The 25,070-nt window shown below is 45.5% G+C and overlaps 1 long non-coding RNA gene across 1 annotated transcript in view; it reads right to left on the reverse strand.

Moving 5' to 3' along the window:
* Positions 1 to 1,533: 1,533 nt before the first annotated feature.
* Positions 1,534 to 25,070, reverse strand: part of LOC126535573 (uncharacterized) — a 30,784-nt gene continuing 7,247 nt past the window's right edge. The window contains exon 3 of the long non-coding RNA XR_008613444.2: positions 1,534 to 1,635. This is a non-coding gene — a long non-coding RNA (uncharacterized lncRNA). The remainder of the gene's footprint in view (positions 1,636 to 25,070) is intronic.

Consider the following 25,070-nt stretch of genomic DNA (forward strand, 5'->3'; position numbering starts at 1 on the left):
AAACCTCGCCATTTGATCAGAACCGCAGCACAGGTGGGACTTTAAACTTTCATTCTCAGCTTGCTTCAGCACTTCCAAAGCAGCCGACATGGCCGCTGTGTCCAGGTCATCCGTTATGCCACCTCATGCCACGTCACGCCGACGGTGGCCCGAGCTTTCCCAGTGGTGGAGCTCGCCCCCAATAAAATTTACAACAGACATGGGATTTGCAGAATGTCTCGTTTATGTTGTTGACAAAAGACTTCCGCATCAAATGCAATAAAAAAAACTATAAAGCATTTATTAAACATTTTTAAATGTGTAAGAACCACGAAGTGCGTTGGTGTTTTTCACACTCTGAACTCCTCTTGGACTTTGACTTATCCCTTGAAAACTAAGCACAGCCTCAAAGTGTTTTGCTGCACCATGGAAGCGTGTGTGCTTTTCTTCGAGCCTTGTACAGTGGTTGCAACGGCTACAACAGAGTGGAGTCTGGTGAGTGGGAAGCTTTCCATTGTTTTCCTATCAACTTCTGCTGAAAGTGTGGACAAGTATGTCTATCTAGTGTGCACAACCCAAAACAAGTAGAAAATAGCCTGCAGTGTGCTGCCACCTATGAAAAAACTTTTCAAAACATCCACTCTAAAGGCAGCACGTACAGTGCAGGTCACCTGCACTTTGGCCTCTTCTAGCCTGCGCGGCTGAGTGCCAGCCACGGAAGCAAATGGGTTACCATTCCCCATCCATCCAGCAAGTGAGAAGTTCAAAGGTATCAGGGACGGTAAACTACTTGGGTAAGTTGTTGCCGAATCTACCATTCAAAACTGAGGCCTTGAGATCACTGATAAAACAGGTTAACGCCTTTTTGTGAGAAGACCAACGTGACCAGGAATGAAACAATCTAAATCGATATGGTCAAACTAGCAGCGCCTGTTATGGCGGTTTTCAAATCAGCGAAATTCCTGAAGGCATTGGCAGAGGTGTCCAGTTTTGCCAATGGCGCAGCACTATTTAAGCAACACGATTAAGACTGCCACCCTGTGGCTTACGCTTCACAAGTGTTCTCTAGTACTGAAGAAAAGCATGGCAAGGAGTGTACACCTGTGCGATATATGATGAATTACGGTGGCACTCTTGTTACGCAACTGTCTGTGCAGCACCACATGCATTAAGCCTGTTTCAACAATATAAAATGACCATCTATGTCCTTCTACCATGGGAACAATGGCCACTCAAGCATCCCCATCAACACAGCCCGAGTCAACGAGAACACTGCACCATGCACTGCTGCCACGCAATGTTGCAAAGAATCGGCGATAACTACACTGTTTATCAGGAGATCAAGGTTTAGTGCTGCTTCGTTTATATATTGCCAATTACTGATCAACAGTTCGTGGTGACGAAAGACTTATCTGTGTGGCACAAATCACATGTTTGATTGTGTACGTTTTATTTCAACTAAACTAGTTTATGCCATGCATGCCTACTCAGAGAGTCATAAGGCTAGCAGTACAAACCAAATAAATCTTCAATAATATTATGTACGAACAAAGCTGCATCCAGGTTTGCATCAAACAAAACATCCTTACTTGAGATTCCTTCTTCATAGCATTGCATTTCTTCAGGTGCTTGTCGAGTAGGGCTGATGAGTAGGTGCTGAAAAGGAGACAACAGAAGCATGGGTACATGGCAAGAGCGCAAGCAGGACAGATTGCCCTTTTATTCCGTTAGCATACTTACGGTACATCACAGACTTTCCTAGGGCTAACTATGTATCTATGAGTATCTATGTATGTTTGTATCTAACCATTTTCCCACCAGCCTGGGTCACTGTGTAGTCTATGATTGAATACTTAGAATATCGGGCCGCTTTGTGGAGAGAACGGCGTTCGAAACCAACCGTTCGACCAAATTGGGTCGCTTAGTATGCAACAAACTGTACATTCAATGAACCTCTTTCCCGCCATGTTAATGTGTTAATGTTAATGTGACATGTGTCACATTAGATGTGGGTCTGTATAATTACTGCTCTTCAATGAAACTCTTTGAAATGAAATGATGACTTGGAGCCCTGAGTATGTGCCAATCCATCTGTGAAGGTCTCCAATGAACCTGTTTGATGCCAATTTGTGCCAGTAGGTGCATGCCACTCTACAATGACAAAAAAGATCCTTTAAATTCCTCCAATGCCGGGCAGAATTGAATCCATGTGACAGGTGTTTATCAAGGGAAGCAATCCGACACTTTAGCAGGCTGCGACACACATGTACTGGGTATAGGCCTTTTCAATGAATGTCTTTCACACCAACGCTTTAGTGAGCTGTGGCATGAATGCACTGCGTTTGTGCCACTCTTCAATAAACCTCTTGCGAACTTGGGTCACTGTGTATGTGCCACTGGAGCAGAGATTGTCAGCTCCTGACCGGAAGCTTACCATTATCATTGAAGAATGTACAATCAGTGAATTTTACCGTGCTGACATATGGGGCAGAAACTTGGAGACTGACAAAGAAGCTTGAGAACAAGTTAAGGACTGCGCAAAGAGCGATGGAACAAAGAATGCTAGGCGTAACGTTAAGAGACCGAAAGAGAGTGGTTTTTATCAGAGAGCAAATGGGTATCGCCGATATTCTAATTGACATTAAGAGAAAGAAAGGAGCTAGGTAAGTCATGTGCAGGTTAGATGACCAGTGGACGATTAGGGTTAGCGAATGGATACCAAGAGAAAGGAAGCGCAGTCGGGGACAGCAGAAGACGAGGTGGGGCTATGAAATTGGCTATGAGTTTCGCGGGCGCTAGTTGGAATCGGTTGGCGCAGGACAGGGGTAATTGGAGATTGCAGGGAAAGGCCTTAGTCTTGCAGTGGACTTAAAATAGGATGATGATGATGATGATGATGATAATGATGTACGTGCCACTGAGTGTGCAGCAAGTGAGGAAACAATTTTCAGCATTCGCTGGCACTGGAGTGCCATACTTTTAATCTCAAAGGCAACGCATCGACTGCTCGGTAGCGCCACTAGATCGCCCAGCATGTCCAAAAACAAGCGTGAGAGAGAAGTCTGGTGCCGCATGGCATGTTTCTAAGCATTCGAATGCAACAGCGCGCCATGCATTTCAGAGGCCATGTGCAGGCTTCGGAGCAACACCGCTAGATGCTACCAAGTGTTCTTAGGGAAGTGCAAAAGAGGAGTCCCATTGCAGTACACGCCTCATACATAACTTGTTTTGACAGTGGCAATAATTCGTGTCGCTACATAGATTCAATGCTAAACACACTACCGTACAAAATCATTGCGAGGTGGGTGTTATATCGTCACTTTCAATTTCAGATTGTTTTGACCGCTAGCATCCCGCAGCGCCCAACCATGAAAATATATTACGGCATGTTCTCCTTCCCACCTTTTAACATAAATCTGTCTGCGACAAAAGTGTGTCTGCGTTTGGTCCTCATGCAAGTCCTCTTTTTTTTAATTGCGGTGCTCCGCACCCCCAGCCGTTGGCCTTACTTCGTAGCCCCTGCATTCCAGCCGCCCTGTCAAGCAACGCTACAGCCTGGAAATACAACTGGCGATGAAGCAAACCTTTGTGCAACTGGTTGCTCTCCCTCCTGTTTTTGCTCTACTCTTCTGCCAGCATGGAGACTATGCTGCCTACCACTACTACTCCTTCTTTGTTCACCACTCCAAGGATGGTGTTCGCTCCCCCTCCATCGCCATTTCTTCTTGTTCCAGGTATACCTGCTGTACTTTGGCTGTCTGGGAAACGGTCGTTTCATACTTTTCTACAGGCGACCAGAGGCACGGCTTTACCAGAGGAGAGGAAGAAGGCTGTTTTGCTGTTGAACTTAGGCTTCGAGGGTCAATGCCTTTTCAACAACTTAATGTCGCAAGCAGACCCCGTCACCTTACATTTCCGGTAGATTATCCGTGTGCTGGACAAGCCCTACAAACACAGCACTAACAGTCTCGTCCATCGAATTATCTTCAGAGAGTGAAAGCAGCTACTGGGAAAGTCCTTCCAAGACTTCGTGACTTCATTAGATTGCTTGGCTCCAGCCTGCACATTCGGCGCTTGGCACGAGTCGCTACGCGACCAAATTGTACACAGAGTCATGTCTACAAGAATCCGTGAGAGGCTTCTTTATGAGGAACCATTATTGACGCTCAATAAAGCAGAAGAAATTGGGCCAAGTGTCAAACAAGTACACAAGGGAATTCAAGTATTTAATGGCTCTTCAGTAAATTCAGCGCTGCGTTTCTTGTAAGCGGCAAAATGGCCTTGCCAACAGTCGCATCCCTTCCTCGTGTACTCAAGATGGCAGTCGTCGCCAAGCTTCTTCCCCCAACCTGATGGATACGAGATGGCGATTGACAAGTCACGAACTAGGGAACTCTGCCAAAATGGTGCTCAGCTAGGATTTCAAAAAGCAAGTCAAGACACTACAGTCGTTTACTACCGCTGTGGATCAACGCACCACGTAGCATCCGATCCAAGCTGTCCGGCCAAGTATATCACATACTGCGCATGCAAGAAAGTGGGACATTATGTGCCATTATAATATATAAAGACGCCAAATAAATGGACACGCACAAGAGAAGGTCCCGAAACCATGCACATCAATGGTCTCTTGCAAGAGCTCAGCTCATTTCTTAGTCTGCTGAAACAAAGTCAACAGTCTTTTCCATGCTGACGATACAAGCACCAAGTCTCTGCCCAGCAATTATTCACGCCGAAGTGTTTGTGGCCAACACGCCACTCAAATTGTTTGTCAACACAAGAGCTACAGTTTCCCCAATGAGCATTGGCTTGTACAAGGAGCATTCTCAAGCTTTTCATTTTTCTGCTCTGAGCCACCGACTCAAGAACTATTCACAGCAAGAAATATTAAAAGCAAGACAGTTCTCTGCAGTGGTCAAATACCGCAACACATCTGCAAGGATCACCTTCTGCATCACAGATCAAGGTCATTCATTTTAAACAGCGCCAGAAAAACACACGGTCAAGGAAGAGCACAGGACCAGCGCTGACTGCCAACAACATCTTCATTGAAGCCCACACAAATATATACTATTTGCAACGGGCTGAAAGAGAGAAAGGATGAAAGGGAAAGCGAGTCATCGTCAATCAATTCTTGCTGCGCATGCATCAAACATAAAACTATGCAAATGTACAATACACAATATGTACACAATCAAAAGTGATTAACTTCTAAGAAACTTGAGTTCCTTATCGCAAAGAGCTATAGAAAGGGCACCTATGCATATGGCTCCTAACTCACAAATTGAAAAGGCCTCAAAGATTCCCCATATGCTCACTGTATCGTCTCAGCACACGTGTCTTTTAGGCAGCATGTAGAGCCACACTTTGCATAATGGACAGCTAGAATACTACTAGTCTTACCCTTTACACAGTACACATGCTCACGGCAGTGCCCTATTTTCCCTATGTAAGTGCAGCCGCAAGAGGTGGCAATGGCATAAACTACATTACTATAGCAGTCTACGGGCTTGGCGGTATGTCTCTTACTACACAGTCCAGGCTTTTGCCGGCTATCGTTGACTTTTTTTTCCACAACCTTCCCAACTTGTTAAGAGCGGTAAACACCCCCTCAATACCATTCTGGCAACAGCTTTCTGGACAGCATCCTCTAATAATTTCTCAATGGAGCGCTCGACCACATTAATATAGTTTTGACAGAGTACTGCAAGGGCGACCATAATGTCATAGCCGATGAACTTTCTCACCTTCCTGTTCCTTCTGAATCTGAACCAACATTAGATGACGAGATAGTCTCATCGGTTTCAGTATGCAATACAAAAGAAGCGCTTTAAACAGCTACACTCGCTGATCCAGTTTTATCATCATAAGTCTATTTCATGTCCACTGCAGGACGAAGGCCCCTCCCTGCGGTCTCCAATTCCGCCCACTTTTGCACCAACCGATTCCAACTAGTGTCCACGAATTTCCTAATTTCATCACTCTACCTAGTCTTCTGCCGTCTTCGACTGCGCTTCCCTTCTCTTGGTACCCGTTTTGTAGCCCTAATAGTCCAACAGTTATCCAACCTGCACATTACATTACCTGCCCAGCTCCATTCTTTTCTCTTAATGCCAATTAGAATATCAGCTATACCCTTTCCCTCTCTGATCTAAACCACTCTCTTTCCGTCTCTTAACATCCCGCCTAGCATTCTTCGTTCCATCGCTCTTTGCACAGTCCTTAACTTGTTCTCAAGCTCCTTTGTCAGTCTCCAAGTCTCTGCCCCATATGTCGGCACTGGTAAAATGCACTGATTGTACGCCTTGCTTTTCAATGATAATGGTAGGTGTCCAATCAGGAGCTGACAATGTCTGCCATATGCACTCCTAGCCATTTTTATTCTTCTGTGAATTTCCTTCTCTTGATCAGGGTTCCCTGTGATTAATTGACCTAGGTAAATGTACTCCTTCACAGACTCTATAGGCTGACTGGCGGTCCTCAACTCTTGTTCCTTTGCCCCGCTATTTATCATTGTCTTTGTCTTCTGCATATTAATCTTCACCCTACTCTTACACTCTCTCTGATAAAGTCCTCAATCATTTGTTGCAAGTCGTCTGCAGTATTGCTGAATAGAACAATATCATTGGCAAACCGATGGTTGCAGAGATATTCGCCATCGATCCTTACTCCTAAGCCTTCCCAGTTTAATCGCTCAAATACTTCTTCCAAGCATGCAGTGAAGAGCATTGGAGACATTGTGTCTCCTGGTCTGACCCCTTTCTTTATAGGTACCTTCCTACTTGTGTAGAATTAAGGTAGCTGTGGAATCTCTATAGATATTTTCGAAGATATTTGCATAAGCGGTCTGTACTCCCTGATTACATAATGTCTTTATGACTGCTGGTATCTCTACTGAATCAACTGCCTTTTCGTAATCTATGAAAGCCATGTACAGAGGCTAATTGTAATCTGCGGATTTCTCGATTAACTGATTAATGACATGGATGTGATTCATTGTAGAGTATCTCTTCCTGGAGCCAGCCTATTCCCTTGATTGGCTAAAGTCCAGTGTTGCCAGTGCATAAATCTTGGTTTGTCCTATGCCAAGTTTCCTTCTCGCTGATTTCAGGCTGCGTCCATTTTTTACCACTTCTTCAGTCGTTCTCATGTTATAATTTCGAATATCCCCTATTTTGGCCTGGTTGATCAGTTTTGACAGTTCCACATGTTCTACCTTGGATTAGATTATGGGGTTTTACATGCCAGAACCACTTTCTGTATATGAGGCACACCGTAGTATGGAACTCCAAAAAGTTAGACCACCTGGGGCTCTTTAACGTGCACCTTGATCTAAGTACACAGGCATTTTTGCATTTTGTCCCCATCAAAATGCGGCCGCCGTGGTCAGCATTTGATCCCGCGACCTCGTGCTTAGCAGCCCAACACCATAGCCACTAAGCAACCATGGTGGGTAAATTCTATCTTATCTCTCGAGTTCGACACTTTCATTCTTTGTCGTTTCTTTATTAGGTCCTTTGTTACTTGGGAGAGCATGCCTACTGGTTGCCCTAGTGCCTTGCCTCCCACTTCAGTTTGTCAAGCTTAAAAGATAAAATAGGCAATGGGTGGAGAAATGCTGCTGATCTGCTACCAGAATTACAGGCATATGCATCCCTACAGTCCAAATTATCCTACGTAGATAATCTTCTTCTCCGAAGAGAATGTATCATTCCTCCAGATTTCTTGTGTCAGAAGCTCCTGTCCTTTGCTTATGAAGGTCATTTGGGCATCACGAAAACAAAGCTGACTGTGAGGCACCTACTGGTGGTCTCACATAGACAGGTTGAGAAACTTGAGAAACTGCCTTGTTTGTGAACAAGCAGATAAATCTGCCAAATCTTCTTTTGCTCCACTTCAACCTGTGGAATGGCCTTTTCAATCCTGGGAAAAATTAGCCACAGACCTAATAGGTCCTTTGGATTATTTATATATTTATATATTTATTTACATATTTATTTATTTATGGATACTGCGATCTTATACAAGATCTTAGCAGCGTGGCACACAAATAAGTACAGAACAAATACAAAACAACGGGGAACTGCACTCAAGTTCCTTCACACAAGTGCTAAAAAAATAACCAACAAGAAAAAAAAAGAAGCAACTGAGTTCAGCAATTTTCAAAGCCTACATTTAAACAGCGACATCAAAACACTCTCAGCAAGCTCAGCTTGCTTTTCATAAAAGATACGTCTCGAAAAGTGATAATGAGTCCTGTGTTACAGTTTTATCGACCAGCTCATTCCAGTCTACTATGGTTCTACGAAAAAACGAATACTTGAAGCAGCTGACATGTGTAGTAAATGGAGTTACAGCTAGCGAGTGTCTGTATCTGGTAGTGTAATCTGTCATATAGATGAGAAGATGAGACGTGTCGATGTTATAGTGATCATTTATTAGCTGGAAAAGGAATTTTAAACGACATACACGATTTCTATCAGTTATAGAAGGCAAGCCGCTCCAAAATAAGAAGTCAGTAATTGAAGTATAGTAGATGAATCGAACTGCTTTCTACTGTAAACATTCCAGCTTTCCAATATTGCTTTTAGTGAATGGGTCTCGTATAATTACAGCATATTCTAAAACGGGGCAGACCAGTGTTCTGTAAGGCAATATAGGCACACTGTTGGCGTCACGAATTTTAATACGCACTTTAGCGAAAACAACTTGCGGTGGCAGTTTGCTATTACTGTGTCAAGGTGCTTTGACCAGGAAAGATCCTTTGTTATGTACAAGCCCAGGTATTTGTATTGCATTACCCCCGACAAAAAAGCATTTTCTGCACCATAGCGATACAGTAGTTGCTTTTTTAAAAATATTATCTGCATATATAGATTGTGCTCCATACTATGCACGTCGTGCCTTAGTCATAGTTGACTATCATTCTAAGTGGTCTGAAGTTGTCTTCATGCTTTCAGTCACATCTGAAGCTAGCATCCACTGTCTCATTTCTCTATTCAGTAGAAGAGGGTTTCCTGATGCCATCGTGTCCGACAATGGACCACAATTTATTTCCACTGAGTTTGAAAACTTCCTGAAAGAAAGAGGCATCAAGCATTACCTTTCTTCACTTTTCTCCGCAGGCAAACGGCCAGGGAGAAACATTCAACCGTGTCCTCAAAGAATTCATACAGATTGCTATGTTGGAACGACGAGACCTTAGGTCCGCAGTGTTAGAATACTTGGCAATCTACAGATTTTTTCCACATATGGCTACAGGTGCTTCTCCGGCTATGCTGCTCCATAGTCGTCAACCAAGAACTCGACTGCATGTTGCAAACATGCCTCTAATCTATTCGAATTTCCTTCTCCTAAGTTGTGCCAGGAAGTGCAAAGACCAGTGCTACAACAGGAAAATGTTAAAACGTACTTAGATCGCTGGCGCGCAACAAGATACCCTTAGCCTCGCCCAGGAGATTTTGTCAGAGTATGTAACTCATGAAAGTGTAGTCCAATAGGTAGGTCCATTCAAGATTAACCACAGGATAGGATCAAATACTTCCCAGCTTGAATACGGCAATCATAGGAATGCTTCCAAACAGATGAAACATCCAGCATGACAGTATTTTCTTGAAAACTTGAATGAAGGGAATCATTCGAGTACACAACCCTTGCTACACTTTAAGGACTATGTCTCAAAATATATCTACTGTCTTGGTTTGCTTGAAAACATTCGTTTCACACTTTGATGTGATAACAGTTTTTACTGCTTTGTAAAAAAGAAACAGCACAGCAAAGGCTTGACCATGCCTTATGACAGAGGCAAGATAATATGTGATGCATGAGTCATGCAGCATAAACGTGCAGTACGCACACCTCCAAGTCAACTACAGTAAATGACCGTCATATGAATTTGGCTCCTTACGCTAAAAATGCATCTTCTATGACACTTAGGTCAGATAGTATCCTTTAAAGGGTGGATTTATTTGAACATTCCCGCAGCACAAACATGCAACGTGCGCACCACCAAGTCAACTACGGTCAAGGAGCATCATTCTTGGCCTTGGCTCAGAGCGAATGACACATCCTTGTTATTTGAGGCAGATACATGGATGTTCGCATTGTCTTTAATTTCAGTGATCATATATTGTGTCAACTTGTATACAATGTTCTTTCGACCAAGCAAGTGAGACTCGCTTCTTTGTTTCCCCACACTGACTACACGCATGTCCTATTTAAGTTTGCAGTCACTAAATTCTGTAAACTTGTATGCAATACGAGTGAACATTCTTACATTACGTAAACTGTGTTATACGTAATATACGAGGGTTGGTCCAGAAATATGGTTCCCAAAGAGATCCAGCCACACGGGAAGGTGCGAGGAAAAATCAGGCAACACTGCTGCGCGTGGCTGTTTCACCACTCGCGATTCCCCCCAGCCGTGCTTCATTGCGCCACTCATTCTTGCCTCAGCACCCGTCCGATATAGAGGTTCCCATTGTTGATCCTGCCAAGTACGAGATTCGTTCCGTAATTCACTTTTTGCACGCCAAAGGGACTCCACCCGTGGATATTCATCGACAGTTGACAGAGGTGTATGGCGACAAGTGCATGTCCGTTCAACACGTTCGAAAGTGGTGCAGGGAGTTTAGTGCCGGTCGGAAGGAAGTCCACAATGAAGAACGGAGTGGAAGACCGTCAATTTCAGAGGCAGTTATCAAGATGGTCCGACGCGAAGTGCTTAAAAACAGGAGGATCACCGTCCGTGAACTTGTTGCTCAGATTCCTGGGAGTCCTTACGATACAGTGGAAAGAGCTTTGACTGAAAAATTGGGGTATCACAAGTGTTGTGCTCGATGGGTACCACAACTATTGACATCAGACCACAAGGAGAACCACCTTGACTGTGCTCACCAGTTTCTTCAAAAGTGTCAAGAAGGAAGGATTGTTGGACTCTATTGTTACGGGAGATGAAATGTGGGTGTTTCATTTTACTCCAGAAAAACAAAAATCCAGTGGTGTCACCCAGAGTCACCAGTCGCAAAGAAGTTCAAACAAACTATTTCTGCTGGCAAAGTCATGGCCAGTGTTTTTAGGGATCATAAGGGGATACTGCTGATCGATTTCATGAAATGTGGTACAACAATCAACTCAAGACAATTATTGTGGAACACTAAGAAAACTCAGGCAAGCTATCCAGAATCGCTGGCAAGGACGACTGGCAGCCGATGTAACGCTGCTTCACGACAATGCCCAACCAAACTCTGTCTCCCATCAAACCCAGGAACTTTTGACAAACTTTGGGTGGACTGTCATGCCCCACCCACCGTACAGTCCAGACCTCGCGCCTAGTGATTATCACTTGTTCCCCAAGTTAAAGGAACATTTGAGTGGCTAATGCGTCCGGAGCGACGAAGTCAAAGAATAGGTAAAACGATTCCTCGACTGGTTGGCGGCGGAGTTCTATGACATTGGGATACAGAAATTGGAGCACCGTCTACAAAAATGCTGTGAACAATATGGCGATTATGTAGAAAAATAGAGCAAAGTTTCATCTTTCCAATGATGTAAATTTCTGAGAATAAACAATGTTGTCTATTTCTAAAATTGATGGGAACCTTCTTTCTGGATTAACCCTCAACACCTTACCCAAAAAGAATGCATTTTTTGTAGACGTATTTTTTCGTATTTCACATTGTTGGAAATTAGTGAGTATGCCCGGTTGCATGAATGCAGTGCAGTCCACTTATAACGATATCAAGAAAGACGAAAAATGTGATCGTTATAACCGATGATCGCTATATCTAGGCTGCAGTTACTTAAAACAATAAAAAACGCAGAACCTACCTTTGCAGCTCCGAACTCGAATTCGCTACTTGCTCTAAAGAATAGATGATGTAGAAAACAAACTTCATTTCTAGCGCCAATGACTGTGTCAAGGGTTAGGCGCGCCGAAATAGTCCGAAATCTGCACTTGCTTTTGCGGCAGCTTCACAACCGCGGTGTGCATGGATTCCCACTGCTGCGCAAACACTGGCAGCAATCCTTTAGCATGCATAAAATCAATTAAGGAGTCGATCGACAACAGTACACTTTGCATGGACATCGAGGTCAGGGTCAAGGAGCCACTGTCAATCTCGTTGTCACTGTCGCTGCTGCTGTCGCCACCATCGCACAACTTTGCCATCTGTCGAGACAGCACATCTTCGCCGATCGCCCCGTCGGTGACCTCATCACAGAACGAGGCAGCACTGTCTGCAGTCAAAAACTCCTCCATCGACGCACCACCTGTGTCACCAGTAGGAACGAGCTCCCAGAGCTCGGTTATGTCAGCGGCTTCCACCGTGTTGGTCTCAGTGGGTTGGGGAAGTTCGTCCTGACGCACAAAGCCCGCCTTCTTGAAGCAATTGTATATCGTTAACTGCTTTACTTCATACCATGCATCATAAACGAAGCGCATGGCTTTCAAAAGGCTGATCTTCAGGTCAGGGGGCCCGTCTGCATGACCCGACGTGCCAGGAGCTGCGCGGTCAATGGCTAAAGATTAGCCCCTCCAGCATGCGCCGCCAATACAGGACTTTAAAGTTGGTAATCACGCCGGCGTCCAACAGCTGCAGGCCTGCCGTAGTATTCGGAGGCAGAAACATCAATTCGACAGATGTTAGCTTCGGGTTAACGCTGTGTGCACTACAGTTGTCAAGTAGCAACACTACTTTACTTCCTTGGCCTTCAATTATACTGTCGAACTCGAGTAGCCATTCTTCGAACAGGTCGCGGGTCATCCACGCCTTCTTATTGCTGCGATAGCGGACTGGGATGTGCTGATTCTTAAAGCATGTTGGCTTCTTTGATCGCCCGATCATGAAAGGCTTGAGACAATGGCTCCCGTCCATGCTAACGCACAGCAACACGGTCACCCCAAGTATCAAATGCTTCCCGCAGGGGGCATCGATCTCCTTTAAGAGCGTGAGTCTTCGACGGCAACATTTGAAAAAACAGCAGTTTCGTCGCAATTATATATGTCCTCTGCATAGCGCTCCAGCACGCCGGGCAGCTTTGTCTGCAGCGACTGCTGCTTTGCCTGTGTGTCCAAAGACGCCGCTTCCCCTACCACGTTTTTGTGAACGATTCCGTGCCGCTCTTTAAAGCACTGAATTCAGCCTCCCCCAGGCTCAAAATTTGGGCGTCCCAGAAGAAAAGCGAAGTTTTTCGCTTGGGTGGCAAGTATTGGCCCACTAATAGGCGCATTATGCGCGCGGGTTGTGATGAACCACTGGTAAAGCACCTCTTCAACATTGGCGTACAAAGGGTCTCTAACCCTTTTCCGCTGATCGGCATGGCCGCTGATAGCTCCTGCCTTCACAATCGCGGTGCTCCCGGTTTTCAAGATGGTTGATATCGTCGACTGGGCGAGCTCATACTTCTTCACAAGCCACTCACCTTGAAGCCGTGTTCAGAGTCCTGCAAAATATCCATCTTCATGTCAAGTGACACAGTTTGCGCTTTGTCGGCGCCATCTTCGAACTGGGTCACTGGGTTGTGCCGTTGGTTGCACGCTTCTTCGGTGGCGTCAGCCTGCTATCGCTAGAGAGACTGAGTGTGGGACGGACACCACAGCATCGCTTTGCTTGTCACTTTTTTTGTTCTTTCTCTCTCTTTCGGAGCGACTGTGGCCGATGCGCATGAAGCAGCTAGCGCCATCGTGTGGCGCGCTGTGCCTACTCAGGTACTCTCCGGTGCACGGGCGGGCAGGATGCGCTGCGCGGTAATGGCGGCAGATACGAACTTACGGAGGTAAAGGCGCCTCGTCTCGACATCGTTCGTTTCAGGGAACTAAGCAATGCAAATGTTACGATTATTTGGCACCAAAAACGCCGTCCAGACGGCAAAATTTTGATCTTTATATCCGATATGCGGTGGATAACCTATCGTTATTAATGGTTTTTTTCCCCATAGATCTAATGCATAAAATGACCCTCTCATGTCGACCAATCGTTATAACCGATATATCGTTATAAGTGGACTGCACTGTATAGCGGCTCCACACTAAAGAACTTTGATATATTTTTCTTCTAAATTATCCATTTGCCAAAGAAGTCATACTATTGTGCTACCGAGAGATATGTGCATAAAATATAATATGGAATCTAAAATATGAATTTTCAGACCCACGTTGACTTTTGTGGAACCACCCTCTTTTGTTAGCAAAGTAGCAGAAGGTTACTTCATCACGGCAGATTTGGTTTATGCCACATAGGTACCCTATAGCAGCCAATCAAAACGTTATTACAAGTGGGTTTTAATAGTGTAACAAAATGCATTAGTGCAGTAGTCACAGCAGCTCTGTGCTTTAGGTACATGCTATGTCCAGCCCCTTCCTTCATCTAGGGTCTCTGCATGTTGGTGCTCCAGCCATGGTGTTATCGCACTTGGACTTCACACAGAACACCACGGCAACGCCGACTGTAGAAATGCACTTGGAGTGACCATATGATTGCTACTGCAATAAAGTACTACGCTAGAAAGGTGCAATGCACTACCCGATACATATGCCAATAAGTAGCAAATAAACACCTTTATTAAAAAGAGAGAACTGTTGCCTGGAGATAATATTATAGAAGAGATATACAGGTTGTGTTCTGGAAAACTATCACTCGGCGTATCTCTATACAATTCCTAACAGCAGCTAAGAGTTCTTTGTCTGGAATTGAACAAAACTGGCCTTGCATACTGAAAAGACTGAGCCAGTCTACCAATTTTTATGCAGAAATCTAGTGACATCCCATGAAGATCTTATATCAAAGCAATCCTCTATGCAGTCACTGTTGAAGCTCTGCCAGGATGATATCAGTAATATAGGTCATTTGAGGCTCTGATGAAGGGAAATGCAGCTCCTCCCACATGGCTGCTCTGATGGTCTCACACAGGTCATCAGTGCTTAGTGATTGAAATTTGGTGCGGTGTGTCATGAGTCTACGGTGGTTGTATTGCATGTTCTGCATCTGCGGCATCTTCTCGATGTTGGTGGCCTCAGAAAGAAGCTGTTCAGTAGTCTTTGGCGGGTTCTGCATCATTCCAGCAAAATGTTCTTGCTTATACCACGCGTCAGGAGGCAAATGCTTCTCTTCTCAGAGATTTCCAAGTCCCAGCATGGTGAAAAAGATTAATCATCTCTTCCATAAAAATGGCAATGTTCTTGTTAAGCATCAGCACTTGGTCTTATAGTAGAACTTTGGCCCTTTCTCTTCAGACGACACTCATGAAGGCCTTTAGAAAGTTACTGCGAAACAGATCCTACGCTGTTACAGTGGACTCCCAGTTCTCGAACCAAGTTCTCGTGGCATCTTCCAAGAAGCATATATGGTGCAACTTGTTCTCAGAGTTCCAGCTGCTGAAGGTTGATGCCCTTTCTGAAATCCTGAGCCAGGTTTCTGGGTCATCCAACGATTATCATGAAAGGTAAGTGGCTCCCTGGACTGTTCAAGTATGACTGCTCAGTGGCTAGAAGTCCGTGAGCCAGGGGCAAGTTTTGGAGCCTTCATGGTCTGAGGTGAAGGAGCTGTCTTCACACTTCGGGCTAAGTTCACAAAATAGTAACACTCTGAGCATAAGGAAGCGGCAAGCACGATTGTTGATAGGCATAATTTGATCCACAGATCAAGCGCGTCGTGTATTTACACATGAGTCATCATACATTTTACATAATCGCATATGCGTGTGCATGTCATCTGATTACTCATGGTAGCAGCACATGGCAAAACAAAGATGCAGAAAAGAAACAGATGGGACAAGTGCCAACTTTTACCTTTTTAACATAATTTCCCAGAGGACTCTCACTAGAGAATCAGCAACAACACACAAATGATGTTCCAAAAGAGGAGGGCGTGTACTGCAGTGGGAGGTACCTTTGTATATGTTTTAGTTTGTGACAATAGCAACCGAAAAAACAAATGATACACAAGTACCAATATTATACAAGGGACTGATTTGCAAATACAGCAGTGGTTGCTGTGCCCTCTGAAGCGAGTGAAGCTGCGCTGCGCCTTTTCTAAGCTCCCAAGCAATGACATCACTCCTGAAGAATGGAGGCATCAACCAGGCTATCCGCAGTGTCATTGCAACATTGAGTCACTTTTAAATATTTGTTCTAATTTATTGCCGAAGCTCACCATCAAGGCAAAAAGCCACAGCAGAAACTGAAAATATGGCAGTAGCAGTTTTGATACGTTGCTCCTTAATCAGATTTTGTGTCCATGTCATTATGGCAAGAAGCCTCACCAGAACCTGGAATTAAAGCAGTGGCTGTTTAGATATGTTGTTCGTTGACCAGGTTCCATGCCCTATGCAATAGGTGAAGCTGAGCTGTGCCTTTTGTAAACTGCCAAGCGATGACGTCACTCCTGAAAAATGGTGAGCATCAAGCAGGCTATCCACGGTGTTACTGAAACGTTGAGTCACCTTGAAATATCTGTCCCAATTTGTAGCCGATGCTCGTCATCACAGCAAAAAGCCACACCAGAACCTGTAAGTACAGCTGTGGCAATTTACATGCAGTAATCCCTCGTTGTAACAAATCACATTATTCAAAATAACGCTTTATTCAAAATTTCTTCCAGTCCTGACCCAAATGCATGCACTTTAAGCCACAGTACTCGAAGCGCACAAAGAGCTTCACCCACGTCGAGCGAAGTGGCAAGCGGACGCATCGCCGTCACCAAGCGGCAGCGACCCCTTTTGCACATGCAATGTAAAATTAATACTGCTGATGAATTAGTCTCTAGCAGGCACAGAACAGGTTGCAAAATCACCATACCTACTGCCAATGACCGCCTAGTAACGGGTACCAAGCGAGTGCTGAGTGCTCCCAGCTGTTTACTGTGGAGCGAATGGACGCTATCAAATTCCATGGTGCGGCGCACACAAACCGTTAATCTTGGTCACAATTGCATCGCTGTTTTACCCCGTGACACACAAATTTTTTCTGACACTTTTTGATGCCAGAAAACCGCAGTCTTTTGGATGCCAAAAAGTGGAGAGAAAGACTGCGGGCAGACTTGCACCCTAACATTTCATGGGGTGCACTCGATGAGCAAAGTTTTACACCTCTAAAGAGCGATTGTGGTGCTGCAACGTGCCAGAAACACAAAAGAAGTGTCCCTCTTATTATAAATGCCATGTCCGACATGAGGAGCTACATTAACAATTCAGGTAGATGACTTTGGGGAAAGCAGTCTAGAAATTTGCTCACCGCTCGCCATAATCAGCCATCGTCACAATAACACACTGCCCCTAGCTTCATTGCACTTTTCACGGTGGAAATCGACTGATAACTTCCCAAAAACACGAAAAATCCTAGCATCGCTGGCGATGAGTCTGGCTGTCAACATGGCGGGTAAACGCAAGCTGGTGTTTCCCCAGCGATTTTCTTGAGCCTGTCATGCTCAATTCGTGTTATCTGACGTTAGACAAATAGTCTAAATACGTCGTAGGGTAACTGAATTTTGTTCCTAGACATTTGTCGATGGTGAGAGTGTGACGATGCATGAAAGCAACACTCGGACCGTAGAATTAGCACAGTGTCGTTGACAACGGTGCACCGAAAAAATCATTTTGCAAGCTTCATGGCTGCACACCTCTAAAAAAACTGCCCAGTGATCATGCAAAGCCCCTACTACAATACCGTTCAGTTTTAACGATTGTGCTGCGTACCCACGAGTGGCTAATTGTTTTTGAGCACAAAAAACACAACCTCAGACTTGAGCCACGGCATTTACGGAGTGCTTCAGTGCGATACTCTCATAGACCTCCGCAGCCTCCCCATCCCCACCCCCCCCCCCCCACCATAAAAGCAGCCCACCGCCTTCCCCTACTCATTCGCTCTCCAGTCAGCAAGCTGTTCGGACGCCAGTCACTCCTCTCACTCGAATTCATGTCAACTCCTCACCCCCTCGGTGCTAATTTTGAAGTCTGCCCTGTTCCGACCTGCCCTCCCAAGCACAATCTTCTACCAATGGGTGCCCTTCCACGGTTCCTGCTTCTTGGTCTCCACAATTCCGATTGCCTTTCTTCCGCCACGCATGAAGCCGATGGCAAGCCCACCATTGTAACCATCGCCATCACCAGTGTGCACCGATAAGGAAAGCGAGATGCCCTGACAACATTTTCAAGCATTTGCCTTCGGCGTCGCCCGCCGCATTCAGTCACTTCGGCGCATGCGTTTAGATCCGTGCTGCAGGCCATGTGATTGTGTGTTATTCAGAGTGCTTCGTTAGGCGTGCCTCACGTATGCTTTAGTGGTCTACAGTGAGAAGGTCCCATTTCAGTTTCTAACTACGGGACCTCCATCTGTATATACTTATCATGTAATTATCCCCATTTTTTGCTTTCAATAAACTGATTCTGATTTTGATAAATGGCTCCGCCAGTCTCCGGGCAAAAGTGTCTGAATTTGGAGCAGGAAATTCTGCTGATAAAAGTGGAAAAAGGCAGCTGGCAGAAAACTGACATTGCAAAGGAATTCGGCATACTGCCGTCTACTTTATCAACTGTATCGGAAAAAAAAGGAGCTGTGCTGGATGGCTTTGAAAAGAGCTTTTTGATGAAGAGAAAAAGGAATCATGATTCGAAATACCCCGAAGTGGAAGGCGCACTTTTACAGTGGCTGAAGAAAGCCAGGAGTGCAAATCTCCCCGTACATGGACCTGCACTTACTGCAAAAGCCGAAGCTCTGCCCTCAAATAGGCCATAAAGATTTCAAGTGCAGTAATGGCTGGCTTGAGGGGTTCAAGAAACGACACGCCGTGAGCTCGAAGTCGATCGTTGATGAAAGCACAGCCGTGTACCGCGACACTAAACGCATGGTGCCAACATCGGCTCCAAGCTCTACTTGAAAAGTATGAAGACAAAGACATCTACAAGCTAGATGAGGCTGCATTTTTCGACAAGATGCTACCGAATCGCATATTCACTACCGCTGCTGCATCCTCATCCGAAGAAAACCAGAGCAAGGTGTGTGTCACGGTACTGTGTGGTGACAATGCAACAGGCGAGGACAAGCTTCCCTTGTTGATACTGGGGAAGCGAAATGCAACTATTGCCAAAGAACACATCTACAGAAGTAACAAGCGAGCATGGGAGACTGCTCCTACTTTTGAAGACTATACGCGCCTTCTGGTTAGACGGTTCGATGCAAAGAATCGACAAGTGCTTTTCATAACTGACAATTGTCCGAGCCACGGCAAGATCAACAACCTCAAGGTGATCGCTGTGGAATTTTGTCTACAAACACCCACGGTACAGCAACTGATGGATCAGGGCGTTGAGACCACCTGGAAGCTGTACCGCAAGGCTCTTTTTCAGCGCATGTTCACAGCGTATGACGCCAGCAAGAGGTACAACATTGATTTGCTGGGTGCGATCCATTTGCTGAACTTTTCATGGAAAGAACTTGCACCGTCGAAGGTCGCCAACTGCTTTGCACATGCTGGTTTTTCCCGAGTCTTCAGCGACACTGACGATGACTAGCCTGATGATGGGCGGACTTGCAGCGATCGGTGCGAGGCTGTTTATAAAATTGCTGGCCAAGAGCTAGAAGGCGACATCAAGATAGTCATGTTGATTGACACTGCTGCTCTAATGGTCGCCACAGCAATGGATGCGGAGATGCTAACTGACAGTGTTAGTGGCCCTGACGAATACGAAGAGCGGCGGACAAAGAGCCCCATGAAGTGCCAACTTTGGTGCAGACGCTGGAGTATGTACACCTGCTGCTGCAAAATAAGGTTGAATGCATGGGCGGCGACCGCGGCCTCGTGCAATGCTCGGTCAAATTATAGCAGGGGTTGCTCGCGTCTGGTAAGAACTTGAAACAGCCAAAGCTCACTGCCCTTTTTTTGCACCTTACCTTATATATACACCTTATACACTCATACACCTTATATACCTTACCGCTTATACCACATTACTGCTTATAACAAATCTTTTCGCCATCCCGCTGGCTTTGTTATAACAACGAGTTATCATATGTTGCCCGCTGACCAGGGCCCCCAGAAGCAGATGAAGCCAAGCTGCACCTTTTCTAAGCTGCCAAGCAATGACGTCACTCCCGAAGAACAGCAGGCACCAAGCAGGCTATCAGCGATGTCAGTGCACCATTGCGTTACTTAAAAATATCTCTATCCTGATTTGTTGCTGACGTTCGTCGTCACAGAAAAAAGCTATGGCAAAACCTACATATACAGCAGTGGCAGTGTAGACATGTCTATTGGTGAGTCGCCTTCCCCTCTCATTCTGGCAAACTTGAGTTATGCCATTGCAAACGGACCGTCATTGCCTATCTAACAGTAGCATTCATATTCTCATCCCAGCAAAATGATTTCCCACATATTTTAACTTTATCAAAAGATAATAGTACTTTAATGCCCTTCTCTGCATGTTAAAAATGATTTAGGACAAAACATAGTTCAAAGTAACAGAACACCTCTGTCAAAGATTATACAGTCATGTGGTAGTGACAGTGAAGAAAGTAGCGAAACTGTGAGTGATGAAACTAGCATTTTATTGGGCGAACCTGTGCCCTCAAAAACAGGCTACACTCAAGAAACAATGACAGCGGCAAACACAGTCGGCGGTTGTCGAAAATCTCATCTGCAGGTCAAGCGCGTCAGTTTTTATACCTGAGTAATCGAAGGTTCCAGTGTAATCGGTGTTGCCTGCGAGTTTTCCAGAAAGTTCTACAGAATTCACATTGCACATGCAATCAGATTACACAAGCATCGGTGACAACAGAACCATCTATAACATTCAAGAAACTTCCAATACATGCGGGTGCGTCCCGCTCTGAGCGATAACATTTGTTAGACAGTGAAAAGCACTAACCCAAACAAATAAACAAGTCCACGTGTCAATGCCCCCCTCTCAAAGAAGCATCGTCCCGATGCTACAAACATAACAGGTGAGCGAAATACAAAAGCACACTCATTAAACAAAAATAACAAAACAAAGAAACACAGTCCAGAGTAATATAGTCCAAAAAAAAGAAGGTCCAAAGTTCAGCTATGCAAAGTCACAAAGTTTGTTAGCGCTGCTAGAATGGCTTAAGTCGCACAACGTGGACTATTTCAGGTCGTGAGCGGCACTGCTGTGATAGCCACCGCACCTCCACCAGATGTCACGTGGTACTGACGGTGAAGAAAGCAACGAAACTGTGAGTGATGAAACTAGTGTCTTATTGGGCAAACCTATGCCCTCAAATATAGGTTACACTCAAAGGTACAACGACAGCGGCGAACACCAGTAGGCGATTGTCGAAAATCTCATCTGCCGGTCAGGCGCATTGGTTTTTATACATGAGCATACCTGCCAACCTGGTGAGATAAAAAATCGGGAGACTTTATTCGCACCAACGGGGGGGTTGCATCACTGTTTAAACTTCCAGTTGCCTTAGCAACTCGGTGAAACATGTTTTCCATCAGCGTTTTTCATTTTTCCAACCACAGACCACTGCATGTCCCACCTTTCTTCATTAAGAATGTCCTCTGGAAGACTGCACGCCTGTAGTGTGGCAAATTCAGCTTCGAGAGCATCTAACGCTTCTTCAGCAGATTCAGTGGCGTCTCGGGGCAGCAGCTGAGGGAAACTCTGAATAAAGAAACATACGATCTCTCCAATGCTATTCACAGCGTGTTTAGAGGAGGTATTCAGCGACCTGGATTGGGACGAATTGTGGATAAGAGTTAATGGAGAATACCTTAGTAACTTGCGATTCGCTGATGATATTGCCTTGCTTAGTAACTCAGGGGACCAACTGCAATGCATGCTCACTGACCTGGAGAGGCAAAGCCGAAGGGTGGGTCTAAAAATTAACCTGCAGAAAACTAAAGTAACGTTTAACAGTCTCGGAAGAGAACAGCAGTTTACGATAGGTAGTGAGGCACTGGAAGTGGTAAGGGAATACATCTACTTAGGACAGGTAGTGACTGTGGATCCGGATCATGAGACTGAAATAATCAGAAGAATAAGAATGGGCTGGGGTGCATTTGGCAGGCATTCTGAGATCATGAACAGCAGGTTGCCATTATCTCTCAAGAGAAAAGTGCATAATAGCTGTGTCTTACCAGTACTCACGTACAGGGCACAAACCTGGAGGCTTACGAAAAGGGTTCTACTTAAATTGAGGACGACGTAACGAGTTATGGAAAGAAGAATCTTGGGTGTAATGTTAAGGGATAAGAAAAGAGCAGATTGGGTGAGGGAACAAACGCGAGTTAATGACATCTTAGTTGAAATCAAGAAAAAGAAATGGGCATGGGCAGGACATGTAATGAGGAGGGAAGACAACCGATGGTCATTAAAGGTTACGGACTGGATTCCAAGGGAAGGGAAGCGTAGCAGGGGGCAGCAGAAAATTAGGTGGGCGGATGAGATTAAGAAGTTTGCAGGGACGACATGGCCACAATTAATACATGACCGGGGTTGTTGGAGAAGTATGGGAGAGGCCTTTGCCCTGCAGTGGGCGCAACCAGGGGCCGTATTCTGTAGCGGTTCGCTTTGGAACCGGTTCGGTCTGGCTGTTGCCATTAGTCGGCGCTTCGTTGTCGTCATCCCTGGTGGGCGGGACGACAAATTTTGCTGACGTCACACATGTTGTCAATTATCTGGAAAGGAACCGGTTCCCTGCGACGAGAGGAACCGCGGAGAAGTGCTTCGCTCGAGGGTCGCGCGCGGTGGCGAGCATGATGTCGAGAGTTGCTAGGGCAACCGTGGCTGCCGGCTAGTCTCGCGCCAGCTGACAAGCCGGCACCTAGACGAGACGAGACAGAGACAGCTATGGCGGCTCCTTTGGTTGTGCTGCTGGCGAGCGCCGAAAGACAATGACGCGACGAGAGGCAACGACGGGACGCATTCGGCATGGCCGAAGAAGAGTTTCGAAGGCATTTTAGGCTTTCCAAAGACATAGTGCGACGTCTTTGCGATGCACTGGAAGAACATCTCGGACCTCAAATATTTCGTGGTGTCGACACTACGATGAAAGTGCAGTGCGCGCAGCGGTTTTTTGCCACCGGGAGCTTTCAACAGTGCGTTGGGAATGAACAAGTGATTGCACTGTCGCAGCCTTCGGTCAGCCGGATCATTACAGCTGTCGCCAAGGCCATTACGGTTGTGGGCAAAGAAAAAGGATGGGTTAGATTCCCATCCACGGCGCAACAGAAAGCCGCCGTCAGCTGCTGGCCCAGCACACACGACACCTTTGCTAGGTAGGGGTGCTCCTCGAGAAATGAAACCAGTATTTCGCGCTGCCTCGCTGAAACAGGACCCAGCTGCCTGTCCTTGTGCAACGACATCGTTTCGGTTTTGGCGTGCGAACAAGTCCAAAACGTAAACAAAGCGAGGCAAGTTGTTTGCATAACATATGGTACGCCACCTAGCGACTAAATAGGAAAACAACACAAATAAAATTACAACTCCCAGTAGCCGTCTGCGCCGCAAGCTCACATTTATTACTGAAAATTATATTTGCAAGTGTTCTATACAAACCAATGTTTTTTTATCAAACCAGCAACATCCTTCAATTGCTATACCGTCCCCCAAGTACAAACAAAAATGATGACGTGATCTTGCGGCAGACCGCCGCTCATTGATTGGTTCCCCTCACGCCGCCCCGTTCCACTCTTTCTCCGAGTGACGTAATCCAGACGTAACAGCCAGACTGAACCGCTACACCGCTACAGAATACGGCCCCAGGCTGATAATGATGATGATGACCAATGTTGCCTAACTGAGCTTTGCAGGCCACCGAGCCTGGCAGGCCAACGAAGATTATGCCCGAGGGGGTGTAACATGCTTGCTACATAAGGGATGACGGCAAGTCTAGATTTCGAAGGCTGTGACTGCATAGTCTGTTTTCCGCCATTCTTCAACTCTTTTACCAGGTCACCAGCAACGCTGCACAACACGCTGGTTGGGTAGCCTGCTGATGTTAGTCAGTTAACTTGTGCTGAAAAGCTCTGTTCAACAGAATTCTCGCCCAAACGCTTGAGAGCAGCTCGCAAACACAGAACATAAATATAAAACAAACATAAAATAGTTAAAGAACGCCGTAAAAGAAGCTGTGAAGTTCGAAACAGCCTTCGAAATCTAGAATTGCCGTTCCTTAGGTATACCGTTTTTCCAATAGCATTATGAAAATTGTGGCTTAGGCAGGAGTGAGGGTTGTGTGCAATGCCCCTAATAAACTGAGTGGGTTGTGCAAAATAGTCAGCAGGGTGGATACTGTTGCAAAAAAGGTTGCTATAAGAATCATGTTCGCAGCTTCATTGACTGTACAACGCAGGTTGTCTATAAAATCCCGCTCATTTATAAACGTTGCTATATTGGACAAACGGGGATGTGCATTAATGATCGCCTGCACGAGCATGCCACTTCACTAAAAGGAAACCCGTACAGTAATCTGGCTGCCCATTGTAACATGTGTGGTTGCACCCCAATCTTTAAGAAAATAACTGGAAGATATAATGAAAAAGGCAGTCTTGCCATGGTACGGGCGAGTATGAAATTTCGCCCATATCTGTACGGCCACCCTTTCAATGTAATCGGTGATCATCATTCATTACGCTACTTGACAAACCTGAAAGATTCTTCCGGGCAACCAGGGCGACGGAGCCTCAGGCTGCAAAAGTTCGACATGACAGTCATCTTCAAGTCGGGGAAAAGACATACCAATGCTGGTTGCCTGTCGACTCTATTGGTAGAGTCAACTGCTTCATCCCATGAAGATGAAACGCCATTCCTCGGTGTTCTTGATACGACCGCCGCTACACACCTACAACGTGATGACCCCGAGTTGTTCGCACTTATCAATTTTTCAGACGGACGAACTTCCAAGGCCCCTAGAATTTTTTAGGAGGATTGTCATTGTTTTGTTTACGCAACTATGTTCTCTACAAAAGGAACTTTTCACCCATTGGATGCAACTATTTGCTGGTTGTTCCTACACCACTTTGCACTGAAGTACTCCAAGTAGGTCACAACGAGGTCACTTCTGGCCACATAGGCTACACGCGGACATTGAACAGAGTAGGACAAAGGTGCTACTGGCCAGGACTTACCAT

Source organism: Dermacentor andersoni, chromosome 7 (genome assembly GCF_023375885.2).
Source record: "Dermacentor andersoni chromosome 7, qqDerAnde1_hic_scaffold, whole genome shotgun sequence".
In the NCBI taxonomy this organism is placed as follows: domain Eukaryota; kingdom Metazoa; phylum Arthropoda; class Arachnida; order Ixodida; family Ixodidae; genus Dermacentor; species Dermacentor andersoni.